This window comes from Scomber japonicus, chromosome 20 (genome assembly GCF_027409825.1).
Source record: "Scomber japonicus isolate fScoJap1 chromosome 20, fScoJap1.pri, whole genome shotgun sequence".
NCBI lineage: Eukaryota > Metazoa > Chordata > Actinopteri > Scombriformes > Scombridae > Scomber > Scomber japonicus.
The window spans coordinates 5,113,531-5,118,530 of NC_070597.1; the positions used below are offsets into that span (position 1 = coordinate 5,113,531).

General features: G+C 44.8%; 1 protein-coding gene across 1 annotated transcript in view; it reads right to left on the bottom strand.

The window, feature by feature from the left end:
* Positions 1 to 5,000, bottom strand: part of tbkbp1 (TBK1 binding protein 1) — a 58,909-nt gene that overhangs the window by 28,555 nt on the left and 25,354 nt on the right. The window lies entirely within an intron of this gene.

Consider the following 5,000-nt stretch of genomic DNA (forward strand, 5'->3'; position numbering starts at 1 on the left):
CTTCCTTCTTCCTCCCTCCTTCCTTCTTCCTTTCCTTGCTCCTCCCTCCCTTCCTTCCTTGACTCGAGGACAACAGGAGGGTTAATGAGTGAGTATAATGCTGGAAGGGTTAAAGGTCAATGAGGCACAGCAGGCAGATGGAGCCGTATTAATGATGGCAGCCACAACTTCAGGTGACATTGATACCGTGTCAGTCCTTGGCAGGTGGCACTTCTTACATCTTTGGCGTACCTCGTCACTTAATCACTCCGACCGCATAAAAACTGCTGAGGCTGCTCGGCATAAGCTGCTCAATGGACTCGACTCTCATATGAGATGGTTTATTATCACAGAGGGGATCTGGGAAAGACCAGCCAGCCAATCTGTTCAGTTGGAAGCCTCGACGTGGTCCGGATTGGCTTTGATTTGTAAGTAGTTACAGAAACTTGTCCAAAAATGTGATTCTGAGATTGTTGAAGAAAAATGAAAAAAAAAAAATATCTGCCAAAGATTTTGTTACAGGATGAAGATACAGTAAGAGCTAGTTTCAGTATTTAAAGTAGTATCTAAATCAGGGGTGTCAAACATGCGGCCCGTGAGCCAGAACCAGCCCGCCGAGAGGTCCAATCCGGCCCAGTTTCCTTCTTCCTCTTTTCCTTCCTTCCTTCCCACTTTTCTTCATTCCTTCCTTCCTTCCTTGCTTCCTTCCATCAGTCCTTCCTTCCTTCCGATCTTCCCTTCCTTCCGTCTTTCATTCCTTCCTTCCTTGCTTCCTTCCATCTGTCTTTCCTTCCTTCTGATCTTCCCTTCCTTCCGTCTTTCATTCCTTCCTTACATCTGTCCTTCTTCCCTTCATTCATTCCTTCCTTCCTTCCTTCCTTCCTTCCTTCCGGTCTTCCCTTCCTTCCTTACTTCCATCTTTCATTCCTTCCTTCTGATCTTCCCTTCCTTCCAATCTTCCCTTCCTTCCTTCCTTCCTTCTTTCCTTCCTTCTTGTCTTCTATTCTCTTCCTTCCATCTGTCCTTCCTGTATTCTCTTCCTTCTCCTCCTTCAGCAAATTGAAATCTTTAACATTTTTAGGCAGTAATCTCTGTATTTCTCCTTTGTAGCAGTATAAAAAAAACTCAATTTAGTGCAGGGGTGTCAAACATGCGGCCCGTGGGCCAGATACGGCCCACCGAGGGGTGCGATCCGGCCCACTTGCCATCCTGTGTTCTTTTCCTTCCTTCCATCTGTCCTTCCTTCCATCTGTCCTTCCTACCTTCCTTTTTTTTCTTCCTTCATTCCTTCCTTCTGTCCTTCCTCCCTTTCTTTCTTCCGTCTGTCGTCCTTCACTGTCTGTCTTTCCTACCTTTCTTCCCTCCTTCCTTTTGCCTGTCTTTCCTTCCTTCCCTTCCTTCCTTCCCTTCCTTCCTTCCCTTCCTTCCTTCCCTTCCTTCCTTCCTTTCTTTTGCCTGTCTTTCCTACCTTTCTTCTCTCCTTCCTTTTGTCTGTCTTTCCTTCCTTCCCTTCTTATTTCCTTCCTTCCTTCCTTCCTTCCTGGTCTGTATGTGGCCCTTGAATGAAGATGAGTTTGACACCTCTGGTCTAGTGTGTGTTTGTGTCAGAGGAGAGAAATCTACTCCATGACTCTGAGAGGACTCTTATCTATGAAGGGCTGTTCAGTCAGGATAAGAAGTAATGAAAAAGGTTTTTACTCTGCAATGAGCAGCGTACTCTTTAAGTGCAGAGGAGGGACAAACAGAGTCAAATATGGACTGTGACAAGGAAGACGGGTACTCCAGTGATTTAGTATTGCACTGCTAAATAAAAGTAAAAAAAACTGCTATTGCATGTTTGCTTGAATCCAACAGCTAATGATTCAAGATTCAAATTTTCTTTTTTATTGTCCATCACATCGTCGGATTCAATCATGTCGGTGGTGTGGAACTTCTTCAGAGTAAATGAGACAGATAAAACACAAGCCATCTGTAATCTATCCTTCCTCCCTTCCTTCCTTCCTTCCTTCCCTCCTTCATCCCTTCCTTCCTTCCTTACATCCTTCCCTCCTTCATCCCTTCCTTCCTTCCTTACATCCTTCCTCCCTCCGATAAAACACAAGCCATCTGCAATCTATGCAACGGGAGCATCTGCAAAAAGTTTCAACATGACGACATTGATCGGATCGGCAATTAAGACATTACAGTTGATCTCACTAATTCCATAAAATGCTAAATATCGGCCGATCCAATATAGCCGATATATCAGATCGGCGTAAAGCCTAGAAGAAATTGAAGCAGTCGGTTAGAAGAGACTTTCTTAGCTAACACCAACTAAAGTGGATTTCATGCTGGGACACAGGTCTGAATCCCTTTATTTGGAATGAAATCGCCTTGGAGCCGACTAACAACAGGATAATATCGTCACTCAAACTAATGCTAATGCTAATGCTAATTTAATAGAAATGATCATCTGGAAAATGATGCTTACTTTGAGAGCTAAACATCTGTTGTGAAAAAGCACTGCAGGGTTCAATCATAATCATAACAGCTCCTATAATGTCATCTGAGTGAGACAGTAACTTTTTCACCTCACACAGTAACGTGCTGTGACTCAACTCGTCTGCCATACTGTCTATCTATGGAAAGCCGGCTGATTCAGCAGCTACACGATCAGCGTTTGCCCGCAGGAGAAAAAAAAAAAAAAAAAGAGTCGTGAGTGAAAGCATATTTTATCACTCTGCCAAACTCATTTTCATTCAAGGGCCACATACTGCCTAATTTAATCTCAGGTGGGCCGGATCATTAAAAAGATGGAAAGAAGGAAGGAAGGAAGGAAGGAAGGAAGAAAGGAAGGAAGGAAGGAAGAAAGAAAGAGAAGACTTGAAAGAAGGAAGGAAGAAAAAGAAGACAGAAAGGAAGGAAGGAAGGAAGAAAAAAAGAAAGAAAAAGAAGGAAGGAAAGGAAGGAAGGAAGAAAAAAAGAAAGAAAAAGAAGACAGAAAGGAAGGAAGGATGGAAGGAAGGAAAAGAAGACAGGAAGGAAAGACAGGAAGGAAGGAAGGAAGAAAGAAAAGACAGAAGGGAAGGAAGGACGGAAGGAAGAAAAAGAAGACAGGAAGGAAGGAAGGAAGAAAGAAAAGACAGAAAGGAAGGAAGGAAGGAAGGAAGGAAGGAAAAGAAGACAGGAAGGAAGGAAGGAAAGAAGGAAGGAAGGAAGAAAGAGGACTTGAAAGAAGGAAGGAAGGAAGGACAGATAGAAGGAAGGAAAAAAAGAAGACAGAAAGGAAGGAAGAGAATTTGTAAGGAAGGGAGGAATAAGGAAAGTGGGCCGGATTGGACCCCTCGGCGGGCCGGATCTGGCCCACGGGCCGCATGTTTGACATCCCTGACTTAGATGATGATGAGTATCGGTGTGTTCATGCTTATCTATTAAGGTTGTTGTCACAGGTTGGATTGCTGTTGGCTTATAGCTCTGTGGGCTTATGAAGAGGGAATATTGCATTGTTAATTTAATTTAGGCTTGTGACAATGGTAATGTGACTTGTGCAATAGCTCTCCTCTTTCTCTTACTCACTCACACACACACACACATATACACTCTCTCTTTTTCTCTTCCTGTGTACCAGACCTGCTAGCGGAAAGCCACTCAGTCATTAAACTCTGTGTAAAGTAAGAATAAATATGTGTTCTGAGTTTGACATACCACAGAAAAGTGTGTTGTTAACCACCCTGCCAAATTTGAATGATTAAAAAAAATCGCCAAATATATGAAATTAGGCTTCAAAGTTGTGTAAAAATCAGCCTCTTTCTCTGCTGCCAAACGCTGTGGGGGCGTGGCCACCGAGTTCGCGGAAGCCCCGCCCCCTACCAAGTGTCACCTGTCAATCAAAGTCACCAACTCTACCAGAAACATAGACGCTACGTCTGAGAGCTTTCTGCTGCTAACTCAGTGGCTAGCTCGGCGGCTAACTCAGCTGCTAACTCAGCTGCTAACTTGGCGGTTAGCTCGGCGGCTAACTCGGCTGTTAGCTTGGCGGCTAACTCGGCAGCTAACTGGCTAACTGTAGACTGTAGTAGTAGTGTGTGCTGAATGTATTTATGCCTCTACAGCAGCAGGGGCGGGTTTATGCTAATCATTTTCAGACCAGCCCTTCTTTCCTTCCCTCCTTCATTCCTTATGTCCTTCTTTCCTTCCTTCTTTCCTCCCTCCCTCCTCCCTTCCTTCCCTCGCTCCTTTCCTTCCTTCTTCCTCCATTCCTTCCTTCCTTCCTTCCTTCCTCTTCCCTTCCTCCTCCCCTCATTCCTCCCTTCATTCCTTCCTCCTTTCCTTCCTTCTTCCTCCCTCCCTTCCTCCCTCCTTTCCTTCCTTCATTCCTTCCTCCTTTCCTTCCTTCTTCCTCCCTTCCTCCTTTGCTTCTTCTTCCTTCTTCCCTTCCTCCTTTCCTTCCTTCTTCCTTCCTTCCTCCTTTCCTTCCTTCCTTCTTCCTCCCTTCCTTCCTTCCTCCCTCCTTTCCTTCCTTCTTCCTCCCTTCCTAACTTCCTTCCTTGACTCGAGGACAACAGGAGGGTTAAAGTAGTAAAACTGCATTCCAGCCTGTTTGTGACACGACGTTTTACTTTTTTTTTTTTTTTTTTTCTTGTCCGTCTGTTTGGTTTGTGACCCTGACCTTTGACCTCCTTGGGGAGCGGAGGCTCATTAGAAGTATTACTCATTCAGAGGACAAACACAATGTCAGAAAAACAGGCAGAGATGCATTTAACATTCTTCCCACATCACACCGCCCCCCCCCCGCCCCCCGGTGTGTAGTGTGGTGTGTGAGAAGCATACTGTAGTCAACATGAAAGCAGGTTATAAACATGTTGAATAGAGAGTCCTTCCTTCCTCTTTCCCTCCTTATTCATTTTCTTCCTTCCTCGCTCCCTCCCTCCTTCCTTCCTCTTTTCCTCCTTACTCATTTCTTTCCATCCTTGCTCTCTCCCTCCTTCCTTCCTCCCTCCTTACTCATTTCCTTCCTACTGTACCTTCCTTCCTTACTCATT